We start from the raw sequence: 14,389 nt of genomic DNA on the forward strand, positions 1-14,389 counted from the left end.
GACCGTGAATGCGACCTGGAACTGTGCCTGTCATCGGCTGACTTGTAGGCGTTTTCTTCCTCTTCGGAGGAGAACCAGCGGAGATTCTTGGTCCTCGGTGGGTCGTTGCTAGTGCCCTGTTGAAGCTTATCACTGTGGCCTGCTTGTACTTGCGGCTGTTTAGGCTTCGGCGGCTTAAGTCTTTTTTTGCAAGTTGGATCTTCTGTGGGGTGAGCCTCCCCGCACAAGGCGCAACTAATAGAACACGGATGTCCATCCGTTGGATTAGTCAGTCCGCTTAGCCGGCAAATGGGGCGATCCGGATGCGGGCAAACGTCCGCGCGGTGTCCTTTTTCTCGGCAGACCTTGCAGACTTGAATTGTAGGTCGGAAGGGGTAGCAGCGGAGTTCACCCCCGTAATAGTAGACGGTACGAGGTAGCGTTGGACCGAAAAATGTGATGGCTGCGCTTTTCGCTGTGCCTATCATTCTGGCAGTGATGATCTCCACACCGTGCGTTCTGACACGTAGGTGCGCCATGAGAGTTTCGGTTGAGGTGTTCATCGGTACGCCGTGAATCACCTCTCTCAGAGTATCGTCTCCATTTGCGGCGTAGGCACGGACAGCGTGAGCCCTGCCGTTAAGCACAAGGGCGCGTATCAGACGCACTTTGTCCGCCACTTCCTCATATTTGGTCGACAGAATCGCTATGTTTGACCCTAGGTTGATTCTAAGGATGAAATGGTCATCTCTGATGCCAGCTTGGCATGCCTCGATGATTGCTTGCGCAAGCGTGGGAGTCAGAATGTTTCTCAGCGGGAGGCCCTGGTTTGGACGAATGACGATCTTGTAATCGTCCTTCGGCAACGGCGGTAGCTTTTGCAATTTCTTGAATGTTGGCGTGCCTATCTTAACTTGGTCCTGGAGCCCTGCTCTGCCACGCCTCCGCTCCAGTGCCTCTTGCTTGCATTTTTGGTGGATTTCGCTGCCTGCCAGCTAGCGTCCTCTTCTGCATGCGATTGAGCGCCGATAGCGTCTCGGCTCACCGTATCGTGGTCGCCCTAGAGTTGATCCATTTGGTCGTCTGCTGTACCATCCTGGTCTAGGAGGTGGTATTGCTGGTCGGTCGCCACGTTGAGAACCATAGATGGATGAAGCTTCGACGCGGGCATCCCCAGCGTCGGTGCAGCTGCCGGCGGCTCCCCAGGTCAGCGTTTGGTGAGCGTCCTAGGGGTGGCGAGCTTTCTGAAGTCCTTTGGCACCTCCAAGTGGCAAGAAATCCTCTTGAGTGGTGCCCAGGCGTTCCTCGGAACTTCTTGAAGCTGATAGTAATGTTTTCGAGTGGTTGCAGACGGAAAACACCACTAAAAATCATGAGAATCCAGAGCGCGAAGCGAGCGCGTCTGCACTACTTCGAGCCCCCTGGCGGTCTCCCCCTTGGAGAAAACACGATCACTCAACAAAGCAAATGCTTGTTTCATCTTAAATGCTCACTCCCGTGCCCTTCTAAATGAAACGTCCAGTGAAATCGTGGAAACATGTTGAGGTTGGTTGTGACGCATACATATTTTGTACAGAGTGGTAAGTGAGAATTCTGATCCTTTATGTATTTTTTTTGTAGGGGGGGGGGGGTAGGGGGGTCCGTAATTCACGGTACTCTAGTACCGTGGAATGGCATTGCGTGTGTTAAGATACAAGGTAGGCAATATTGTGGGGAAATTGTTTTTTTTTCTTGGCAAAGTTTGGATTCTAAGGCTTTATCTTCACCGAAATCAACCATTCGTTTGTTTCAGGGTGACTTTTTTGTATAAAAATGACATATCTCCGATTTTTTATGGTGGTCTGTGACACCCTCACTAGTTACGTAGAAAAGAATTTTTCGAAGTTTAAGCATCAATTCAGTACGGAAAGGTTGCAGTTTGCAAGCTGGAGCACAGTGGACGCTTTCGAAAGAGAATTTGCCTCATTGCTCACTCTTAATATCGCAGGTTTCAGCAGAAGCGTTAAAAAGGAGAAAAACAAAAAGAAAACGAGGAGTGGATGTGTTCACTCTGTAGTCATGGTCAAATTATATCAGTCGCAAAACTTGGAAAGAGAAGGGTCGAAAAATTATTACCACAGGCATCAACGCCTGCCGTCTACAATGAAGCCCTACTAGGTGAAGAGGGGACAAACAGCCAAAATAAAAAAATTCATATAGTTTTTCCCAAATTGTCCTAACTTTATATATGCATAAGGGAAGTATAAATTTGGGTTATGGTTTATCTGACATTTCGCTAAATGGTTGAATGCCAGATTTTTGGTCGACTTCCGTAAATGGGGGCGTATCCGTGCGATTCGCTATCAGGGCTCATGCATGGTCAGACGATATGGGTCACAAAACTTGGAACGAAAGGTAATAAAAGCTTGTTGCCACAGGCACTAACGCCTGCCGACGACTGAATTACCGCATGTTGAGAAGGGGAATAAAAACAACAGTAAAACTAAACATAAATTTTTGTAAGTAGTCGTATGTTATAAATCCAAAAGATAGCTATAAGTTTACTTTGCAGTTTATTTGACACTTCACTAAATGGTTCATTGCCTCAAATTTTGGTCAAGTGCCATGAATGTTGGGAGGGGGGGGGGCGTCTCCAAGCAATCTGCTATCGGAGCCTGTGTTCAGTTCAGCGCATTTCCGGGTCAACGACACATCGCTCAATTTACCGTGATTGTATCGGGCGATGCTTTCCCAGTTTATTTATTTGATTATGTGCACTGGGGTGACTTGTGAGAGCTCAACCAGGCCCTTACATCTCGGTGCTAGTTTTGGTTCCAGGAAACATGCACCCTCACAGTAGTTGCCAGGCAACCTAAGATATGGTTGAACGAAGTGACGTTGATGTGAATGTTTGCATTGGTTGGCTTTCACAGGTTTTGCAATTAAAAAATTTTTGATGCAACTACAAAGAGCTTCTTTTTTTACATGTCTTTTTAATCTGATTTTCTAAATTTTAAATCAAGAGAAGCACGGGAAGTGGTTGTCTTGAGTTAGTTGCGCTTGCCTCCACTCCTTCTTAACACTCACTTAGCGATATTGCAAGTTATATCGCACTCAGTTTTCTCGCTCTATTGGCGTGTCAACTACGGGAAAGATAAAGAGCGCAAGTTATAACGGAAGCCTCAGTTAGTTATATTGAGCAAGTCAAGCACGCGTTCGACGAAGATGGCTAAATCGGCCAACAGGTGCTTTTCGCACCTCTGCAGTGTGTTAACCCGGAAAATTCCAGTTCCGCGAAGGTTTTTTTCTTATTTCCTAGTGGAAAAAGGAGAGCACACGTCAATGTACCCAGCATTCGAGCATGTATTAATTTTGAGCGAGTACATAAGTCAGCCCAGTTATCAGCAAGCCTGACAGGACTGACAAAAGTGCAGTGTCGTTAGGCTAATCGGTCAAGACGGCAGCCAAGCTGCTGTCGGCAAAATGCTTTTACTAAAAGGCTTGAACTCGTGGTTACTCATCTACATTGTTCTTGCTTCTTGTACTTTTGAAATGTAGTTCATATTATGTCAAGTAATTATAGGCTCCTTCGTCTTCATAAAACTTGTGTAGTAGTGGTTTGAAACATTGTGAGTCTTATCTTATTTATCATTGAAACACATCTGATGAACTAAATGCTTCTCAGAATCAATACAGGAAATGTCGCTGGATCCAACTTTTGACAAATGGACTTTTGTCAGTAAAATCAACGCTGTTGCCCTGACGATGGAGGAGTCATTTTGCCGAAACGTTCTTTCCAGCAACGTTCTCTCTTGCATATTTTCTGATAGCTTCAAGCATATCTGTGGCTCTGAACTTCAGTCTCACTTAGTTCTCAGTTCTGTTAGAAAAGTACATACGTCGTTCTAACAAACATGATCGAGCCAAATACGACGTGGCCTGCTCGTCATTATTGATAATTTTTGCATTATTCTGATATTCTGCGTTCAGTGTTTGCTCTTATGTTCATATGTCAGTTGTAAATTGAAGCTGCTTTTAGAGATTGTTACTTTCCTACGACGTGGTATGTCTCTGTTTTTTATACAAAAAGCTGATTTTATTTGTGTCGGTCGAACTTGGTCTTATTGAGAAATCAGATTGGTTAACGTTTGCCACTTCCGAAAAAAATTATCGAAATAAAAAAATGTAGCTAAAGTTTAATGAATGGCCACATCACCCAAGTGGTCAGCGAACCTTAAAGAAAACCCGAACACATTCCGCTTGCATGCGAAGTGATGATGATCATCAAAACTTTATTACTCCTCTAGTGGAGCATACGCAGCAACGCATATGCGCCTTCGGAAGATAACGAAAAGCCGCGTGCTCTGATTGGGCGAGAGCACGGTGCGGGAGATTTGGTGCCGCCTTTGCCAGACTTGCCGTACGCCGTTTTCCGTCGCGACCTCGTTGCGACTTCTCTGCTCGAATAAACGTCATCACATTTGGTGGAGGCTGCTGAGATCCCCAAGCAGACCTGGAGCTGCGCTCTCGCAAGTTGCCCGAGAGACTACCGCGAAACACGACTGACGCAGCCGCCAACCAGCCCGCCCCAGCCCAGCCAGCACCTTCGGCTGCCCCGTCTACCTTCTCCGGCGCTACTCGCCAACGGGACCCACCAATCTTCAGTGGCAGTGGTGAGCAAGACGTCGAAGACTGGCTCGCCTTGTACGAACGCGTAAGTGCCAGCAACAAGTGGGACGACGACTCTAAGCTCACCTACGTTATCTTTTACTTGGCAGACGTACCTAAGCTTTAGTTTACCAACCGCGAAAGCGCCATCGCCAACTGGTCCTCCTTTAAGACCCTCGTGAGAGAAGCGTTCCGCCGACCAGAGATCCGCAAGCTCCGCGCTGACCAGCGTCTACGCCACCAATCCCAGCAGCTTGGCGAGACGTTTACTAGTTACATTGAGGATGTGCTCGACCTCTGCAGGCGTGTTAATCCATTTATTCCTGAAGAAGAGAAAATTCGGCAGATTCTCAAGGGCATTGAGGATGGCGCAATTCAGATGTTGCTAGCGAAAAGCCCGACATCGCTGACAATCCTCGTAAGCCTGTCCCAGAGCTTCGATGAATTACGCATCAGCGTTTCATCGCCCGACAGAGTGTCTCACCACCAGATTCGATCTCGGCTGTCGCATTCACAAATGCCAACGTTTTCCAAGAAAGTCTGTCCAACCAGATCAAAGACTTCCCCAGGGAGGAAGTCGCCCGACAGCTCTCCTTGCTGCCGCATAGCGACGCGCCCACCACAAGTCTGCCTTCGAAGCTGCAGCAGGCCATACGCACTGAAATTTGCGATGTCCTTCCTACAGTGCAGGCCCCTTACGCATGCACTTCAGCAGCATCTAATCTCTCAGCTGTCAGCTACGCACCACCTGCGCCATCATAACCTCTCAGCTACGCAGCTGTAGTTGCGCGGCCCCCACCGCATTCAGTATCCTTATCGGCTCCACCTTCTGCGGCAGCGCCTCCGGTTTACAGGCGCTCACCTCGCTTTTTCCGTCCATCTAATGAGTGGCGCACCCATGACAACCGTCCTATCTGCTTCGCGTGTGTCATCGCTGGCCACATTGCACGCTACTGCCGCCGCCGTCCCACCCCTGCGTACGCCTCTTTTGGAAGTCCTACCTATGCGTCGCAGCAGGCCACCACGTCTGCATATGAACAGAGGCACTCTGACTCAGATTGTCGCCCATAAACTTCTCGTTTCCCATCTCCTCGACGCCGATCGCCTTCTCCTATGCGTCATAGACCACCTCCTGAGGAGGGAAACTACTCAGTGCAGTTACAGAGACAAGAACTGCAACTTCTGCGCAATTATCAAGGCCTCCGTTTTCGCCGCAAAATGTTGTTGATGTCAATGTTGAGGGAGTCGCCACACAAGCGTTATTTGATACTGGGGCCACCGTTTCTGTGATGAACGCAAAATTTTGTCGCAAACTGAAGAAAGTGACCACATCTCTCTGTGGCGTCGTGGTGCCCACCGCTAGCGCGCACCGCAATCATCCCTGGGCTGGTGTTTTTCATGATTGGGCAGCTTGAGGTATCGAACTATTACGATATTATGCTTGCAAACAGTTGTGTGACCAATTCATCTGCAAAGCTTTTATTTTGTTAATGAAACAACGTTCCATGCTCTCTTAATCTTTCTATTTGATCTTTCTCTTCACTTGCGAAGAGAATCAGTGAGACATAAAGCGGAATAAAATCACGCATTTGTAACGGCACGATAAACTAGTAGTGCGGCAGCTTGGGCTAGTTAGTATGGCTTGACAATAGGTATAGCGCAATAGTTAGCGTTCGTGTCTTTAGTGTCCTTCTTGTCTCTGTGTCGTCGTTTTGTTCTCGCGCTATAACTATCGGCACAATAAAGGCCGGCAATAAAAAAAAATCGATTTCGCTACAAGTAGGGCAAATGCATAACGTCGCGGCCACTTTCGATATTGACGTCATATTTTATTTTATTTTATTTGTTGTTTGTTGGTAGTTGTCCCCTCTCTACGCATATTGGGAAGGTGACAACGAGCCGCCAGGTATTTAATACATGGTCATCTATGGATGTTACGCTACCAGTTCACATATACTTTGCGGTAGTCACCAGTACACGTGTCAACAGAGCAAGCGATGAAAATATGTGCTTCATGGTAGATTCAAGAGATGATACAACTAACATAATAATGCGAATTTTTCTTTTGCTTTCATTTTCTCTTACTACATTTTTGGTGCTTCGCCACAAGATTTTCAAGTTATAAGAAGAACGTGACGACATGTTAGTGACAGTGAAAGGGTTGAGAGTGCGTATATGCTCCAGCGTGGGGTGCGCGACTGCTACACACTCAAATCAATGTGATTCTTTTGGTTCCTCGAAGGAACCACGGAGTATGCAGAAGAGGTGCAATGTCTCCCTGAAGAACGATCAAGTGCTTCAGATAAGTCGTTGCTCATTGGTGTTAGCGCGTGGATGACAGCGCAGTGATGGCAATAGCTCAGAACGCTTGCTTTCCTGGGATGCGCGCGCTCGAGCACGTCGGCAACATAGGCACTTGTGATGCCCAATTCTATGAGGTTATCTTCTAGAAGCCATGCACAATGAACTGGACATCGGCAATGCGTGGCTTGTGGTAATTTTAGTTCTTTTACGGTTCATTGTGAAAACCTCCGAATTCCACATTATATATATATATATATATATATATATATATATATATATATATATATATATATATATATATATATATATATATATATATATATATATATATATATATATATGGATGCGAGTAAGCGGCAACATGTTCCACATTTTTCTGTTTTTCTTGGTCGCCTCCGCTGGCGGCGCGTCTTACCGTCACCCCCGGAAGCTTTTCAGGCCTGCGCGTCACGTGACGTGACGTCGACGACGTCACATCGCGCCGGCCAGCCGGCCGCCCTTCGCTGGGTGGCTGCGCCAGCCGCGAGCGCCCTTCACGCCTACCGACTCGGGCGAGGTTCCTTGACACCATGTCCGCACGATTTATCAAGGTATCCATTGATTGTATGGTTTAACGCGCCGACGCAACGCAGGCGATGAAGCGCGCCGTAGGGGAGAGCTCAGGATCAAGTTTTACTACCTGGGAATCTTTATTGTGTGCCGAAATCTCGTACACACGGGCGTTTTTGCTTTTCGCCTCCATCAGAAATGCGGCCGCCGCAGCCGGGTATCGAAACTGCGCCCTAGTGCTCAGCAGCGCTACGCCTTAGCCACTGAGCCACCGTTGCGGGGGAACTTATCAAGGTATCAAGAAATAATGAATATCGTGAATGGAATAATGCGTATTTATTTATCACAGCCAGACGCTGTCTGTACAAATATCACAGTGCACATTGTTCTCGGTCCAGGCAGACGACAGGCAACACAAGATGTTGCCCTTAATGCTGAAAATATGCCAAAAGTACAAAACACAATATCTTGCCACATAAAACTCGGAAAACAAAACAGATTGTAACAGCAAAAACATCCCCGAGCTTTGGAACAGAAAAAGCACACTTTCATTTAAATTGTAGGTTAGAGGAAAACATACCATTCGTTTATCATAGTAGCAGTAGCAACACAAGGTATCAGGTTCAAACACTTGCCAAAAAATACAAAAGAACACTGGTGACTAAACTGTGGTCCACAGCATGATAAATGACAGAAAGAAAAGTAATTGTACTGCCACAGGTAGGTGCATGTCCTAGGAAAAAAATCAAACAAAAATCTAAGAAAAAAACAAATCACAGTGCACAACATGTCTGTACACAGAGTGCACAAGGAAAGTGTACACAGCTTAGGTACCAAAACGGACTGTACAACTGCTACAGTGGGCACCGAGGCAGTTCGAGTTAAAAAAAAAGGAAAAAGTACAGCACCTTTAAAAGCTAACAACTTGTAAAGAGATACAAAACTGGAAACAAGGCTCAAACAAGGGAATGTATTGCTTGAGCCAGGTGGCAATAAGTGCAGCGCTCCTCAGACAGCATCGACAGGTTGTTCAAAATTTCCAACAAGGAACTTACTTTTTGAACTGAGTCTGGTACAACAGCGCTACCAAGGTTCTTGATTGGTGAACCTTGATAGCAGGCAAAGACTTCAAGGTTTGCAAACACGGTCAATGACGCATTCAAACAAGGTTCACGATAGTCGATAATGTTCAAAAACATGGAGCACTCTTCTTTATGAATCACAGTCCACTTTGGAGACACTGACACCCCTTGCAGGCGAGCCCTTAGTTCTTCGAGGGACGAAAACCGGTCTCGTTTTTGCTCCGCTTCATATGACGCCAGCGACTTTTCTACAGCACGGGCGAGTTCGGAGGCTTCTTGTCGGCTCCTCTTGGCGTCAGGGGTTTCTCTCGTGCTCTGGTCTCGTACTGATAGGTAGGACGGACAGCCGGAAAATACCGTTGGGACAGATCCAGGACGCAACCGTGGTACTGGGAGTGCAACTTCAATAACTCTCACTGTCCTTGGATCCGTCTACGATGTCGTCTTCTCAATGCATGAAGCGTCGAAATGATTCGCGCACACCTGCAAAAACGTTTCAAGAACGTCTGAGACGCCACTTCTCAAAAGAAAAAAATGCGCTCCCGTTTGCATGACCGCGTTTACAGTCCGTGTAGCTAAAACAAAGTCTACCTACGTTTCGCAAGCATCTAAATAAAAGCGCTGCGCTAAGCGGTACAAGCAACATGAAAGGAAACACGGGAGCGTGATGTCACCGCACTCCACGAAGCGCTTCCACCGAGAGCTTGCAAGAATGGACGACACCACAGCACTGTTAGTGAACAAAGCGCAGCTGACCATCCTTGCTGCGAACGCTGCTGGCGTCAGCGCTTCGCGAGGCCCGGCGGCCACACGCTCAAGTATTTCCCATCATAGGTGATTTCTACCCGAACAAGCAACGACAAGCTAAGAACAGGAGCATCTCAAATTCTTACCTTAGTGCACGAAGTCGGCACGAAGTCCTTCCTAGGAATGGCGCGTAGCCATTGTTTGAGAGCGTCGGCGTCTTTAGGGAAGGAAAACACTTGTATCTTCTTTCCTGTTTTGTAGTTGCCGGTGCATCCGGGTACACAACACTTATTCGGCATTGTCGCATCACTCCAGCATCACGCACGGAAACAAAATTGCCGCAAAACAACAACGGAAAGCAACAAACGTGAAACACCGTCAACACCACGCCGCCGAACCGTCACCACCGCCGCCCGCGCTGCGCTCGCTGCCGCTGCGGCTTCCCCGAGAGTCGGCCGGCCGGAAATGACGTCAAATTGCTGGGCGCAGGCCTGAAAAGATTTTCCGGGGGTGACGGTCTTACCTATACCCAGTAACAATGCCAGAATTACCCGCTCGTTTCCGGCAGCTCTCCGTCGCTCCTTTCTAGTTCCTCTCCTTCTTCTGCTTCTTGTTGTCTGTTGCTACCTCGTTCGCCCGCTTGTCTTTTTCTCTCTCTTTTTTTTTCTTTGAAGGGTCTTTAAACTGTGAGGGTGACCCTCTGCTACGGGAACTTGTATCATTTCACTTACATCCTCCGAAGAAGGCTGGTCCACCAGCCGAAACTGTTAGGATTAAATAAATATTTTATATTTTTGTTTTTTATATTGCACTATTCTCGAAGTTTATAACTTTTATTACGGTAGCTGGAAGAAACTCTGATCATCTATTTCATCTATATATATATATATATATATATATATATATATATATATATATATATATATATATATAAATATATATATATAGATATATATATATATATATATATATATATATATATATATATATATATATATATATATATATATATATATATATATATATAGTGTCGAGAAAACATGGCTCACGTTGTAGAAGAACTCCCAGTAATTTAGCTGGAAGTACCCGCCCCATTTTTTAGTTTTGAGACATGGTGAAAAGCTTGCTGGCTGAGCGAAAGTATATTGCTAATAAAAACTGCAACCAAGATAATAACTTCTGGTGCTTAGTCCGCGGTAAGTAGCTCATGTCGACCCCCAAGTGTGGTCACTAGAAGTTGCCTACTAATGCATGCATGCCTTAACGATTTAATTTAAAAAAAGACTTTCATGGTAAATGACGCACCCTGTTACTACTTTCAAAGGGTGTTTAGGCGAGAAGCCTAAATCATTTGTGGCGTATTTTTGTGAGCATATTGCGGTGATCTTGGTGCAGCATTTAGAAAATAGCAGGATTTACCCACCGGATTTCGTAAGCGTTCTTTTAGAAAAGTTAGCTTTCCCATAGAAACGAATTCTATTCGTCAGCAGGAGCATCCCGGAAAGCTAAATCAGTTTTTTTTGTTAGTAAAATCACGACGATCCATACCAATTGCTATTGAGCAGCACAGTAGTTCAGTGTAGAACTTCGTAACCAAGCATAACGAAAGTGCACAAAAAATGTGACTATATAAATAGTACTTCAACGAAAATATTAAAAAACTTCAAATGTGGTAAAATGGCCGTGGGCTATCTCATTGCTGAAGCGGATTGCACAGCTCATGCAGGAAGACGCCGGTGGTGTGAATCTCAGCGAGATACCGCAATGGCACCTCCTACACAAATCCCCACACACTCACACACACATCCCCCCTCCACAAACACGTTTTCTTCGCTCACTTATTACGCTCAGCTAGATTCCTTCATTATTATAAAAGTTTACTGGCTCTTATCATAACTAATGTTGGGCTGATAATGTCTTCTTTAAATGAGTTTTTTTCCATTGGAGTTTCGTAACATGTCAAACCTTGACGTGCTGTTGGCGGCAGACAAATGTCGCTGTGCTCTTTCAAGTACACAATGTAAATAAGTGCTAGAACAGTAATTAACATTTATTAATCAATGATACATCGACTTGCGTAAACTAGTGTCGACATTCCGATTTGATATCCCAATGTTGCTCAGGAAGGCATAACTGGATGCTACATTAATATTATTGCGTCTTTCCTGCGCAGGTGAATATCTCAGAGGAATACTCACATGACCCAATGGTCTTTTATGCTCTGCACAACTCGTTAAGGTACATTTATGCCATCGTACGAAGCCACCTAGAGGCTATTGACAGGCTACACAGAGACCCGCTGAAGACATCATCGCTTCGGGGTAAGTAGACGCCCAGCCTGTTCTTCTCTATCATATCTTTTCTCAGGTGCACATTGGCGGTGTACGAAGAACAGCTGAGACTTTGACGACGGCTTTGGCCGAAGGGAGCGCCGCCTAATGAACCGCACCCCCCCAGGGCGAACCCTGATTGGTTGTACCATGGAAGATAACGAGTACTCTCCCGAACGTGGCTACCAGAGCGTTTATATGTTTAGAGCCTGACGCTGCTACTGACGTTTTTTTTTTTCTTTTAGTGTGTTCCACATGGTCGTTACCGCTTCCTCTTTCCTCGGGGCACTTTTGTCATTCCTATAAACCTCGATTGTTACTACGTTTTATAGGGGGAACGATTAAAGCTTACTGTAACGCGAACTGTTTCCCAGCTATCTGGCAGCGCTCTTCTTGCACTCTGGACCCATGATGAAGTGAGGGCAACGTGCGTACATATTAAACATTTTGCGTAGCATTCTGTGTATATCTCGCGGCTTCGACTCACGACAGTTGCGGCCTCATTTTGGTGGAGGGAAGTGGAAAAAGCGTTTGTTCACGTATTTCACGATAGATGTCAAACAGTGTAAGCTGAAGCTTATGACCCCAATAAGATGGTTACACCGCGCACGTCAAAGCCGTGACATTACATCCGGACAACTAACACTATCGTTCTACCAACATCTCTGGTCAAAGCGCACCTCTAAATTTTAGGTTCCTTAAAAAACACAGGTTGACGCAGGTTGCGAAAAGAGGTTTTCAGAAACCTTGTAACAATTGTTTATGACCAAGAAAATGCTTAGTTTGAAAGAACATCATGTTTTAATAGTCCGCATATTCTTAGCACAATTGGCCCCGCCACGGTAGTCTAGTGGCTAAGGTACTCGGCTGCTGACCCGCAGGTCACGGGATCAAATCGCGGCTCTGGCGGCTGCGTTTCCGATGGAGGCGGAAATGCTGTAGGCCCGTGTGCTCAGATTTGGGTGCACGTTAAAGAACCCTAGGTTGTTGACATTTCCGGAGCCCTCCACTACGGCGGCTCTCATAATCATACGGTGGCTTTAGGACGTTAAACCCCACACGTGAATTCTTAGCACAATTGGAACGACCCACCACCGATAACAGCGTACTGATGTAACAGTTTTTATACCCGCGCATCTTTATAGCTGCCTCTGCCACGCATTGTAGCAAATGTGCGTTAGTGGAACATAGGCTGGTGGAAACAAAACTTGCGCAGTTCTCATCAAAGGTGGAATCAAGTTCTCTCGTGCACGCATCAGACCTAATTAGGCCTTCTTTTAGGTAATTCTTTTTCGCACAGCAAGAAAGCAGCAGCACTAGTACATGCCGACAAGAGAGGGGGCGCTGACAGACGAGCACCGGCAACTATATTATTTGGAGGAATGACACACCTCAGTTAAGCCAGAATAAAGCATAAAAAAGGGAGAGATGGGTATCAAGATCTTCGAATGCATAACATCAACAGCGCAATACAGTCAAACCAAGGATAAAGTGAACAGAACCAATCTTAATTTTTCTTCGCCATCAAAGACTCGACAGCCGCATCCAGAGTATAAAAGTAAGCTTCAAAGAAGGCAAGAAATGAGACACTGATTAGCTTCTTAACAAAATTTCTTAATTTCATAGGATGTGTGACGTATTCAAACCGGGCCACACATCCTGTGGACTTGCTAGCACATGTGCAACCAAATGTGCGCACGTGTGACGTAACTTTTTACAGCGAAGGCAGTTATGCAACCACAACACGGCTCACGCGCATCGCCGTAGTTGTCCGCCGCCGCTACCGGTGACCGTAACCACTATCACACTAAATATAAAAAGACTCAAATAAAAAACACCAAAGATATGTGGGGGCGTAAAGTCATATTCGAACCGTGTGCCAGGCGAATATTGGCCCCGCCGTGGTGGTCTAGTGGCTAAGGTACTCGGCTGCTGACCCGCAGGTCGCGGGATCGAATCTCGGCTGCGGCGGCTACATTTCCGATGGAGGCGGAAATGTTGTAGGCCCGTGTGCTCAGATTTGTGGCACGTTAAAGAATCCCAGGTGGTCGAAATTTCCGGAGCCCTCCACTACGGCGTCTCTCATAATCATATGGTGGTTTTGGGACGTTAAACCTTACATATTATCGAGTGTTCAACTGCTGAGCCACGCTGGTGCTTGAGACTCGTTCGCAAACTTGTCTTAGGCAGGCTTGATGTCAGGAAAGGATTGGCGTTAGTATGAATAATAAAACGTTTTAAAATAGCAAAGGAACACCCAGGCATCACACAATGCGAATCGCTTAACGACTGCGTCGTCAAATGCTCCAACACTTTACAAAACACTCTTCAGGCATAATTCTTCGTCGTCGTCAGCCACTGAATGCAATGAAAAATGTGTTTCAATCGCTTAGCGGATGCCACGCTTCTCCGAAGAATGACGAAGGATAGCATTGTGAATGACGGCCTACTATGCAGAAATCGTGAATATTTATGGTGTAGTCAGCATGTCTGCTTCTAGCATTTACCCAAATATTGTTTAGAAAAAGCTCTGAAAGGCCACTCTTTAGGCTTTCGCTGTGACTGTGCTCTGCCTTGCGCGTAGGCCTGGTGTTTCTTGGTATTTATTTCTTTTCCCGAACGGCAATTGACACAGAGCCCAGTTTTTACAACGTGAAACGTCGCACATGACATGGTCAAACAATACACCGCTTCTGTTCAACACTTGACGACCAACGTGTTGTGGTTCTTCTGGCATCCACGTTCCCTAAT

Source organism: Rhipicephalus microplus, unplaced genomic scaffold (genome assembly GCF_043290135.1).
Source record: "Rhipicephalus microplus isolate Deutch F79 unplaced genomic scaffold, USDA_Rmic scaffold_25, whole genome shotgun sequence".
Taxonomy (NCBI): Eukaryota; Metazoa; Arthropoda; class Arachnida; order Ixodida; family Ixodidae; genus Rhipicephalus; species Rhipicephalus microplus.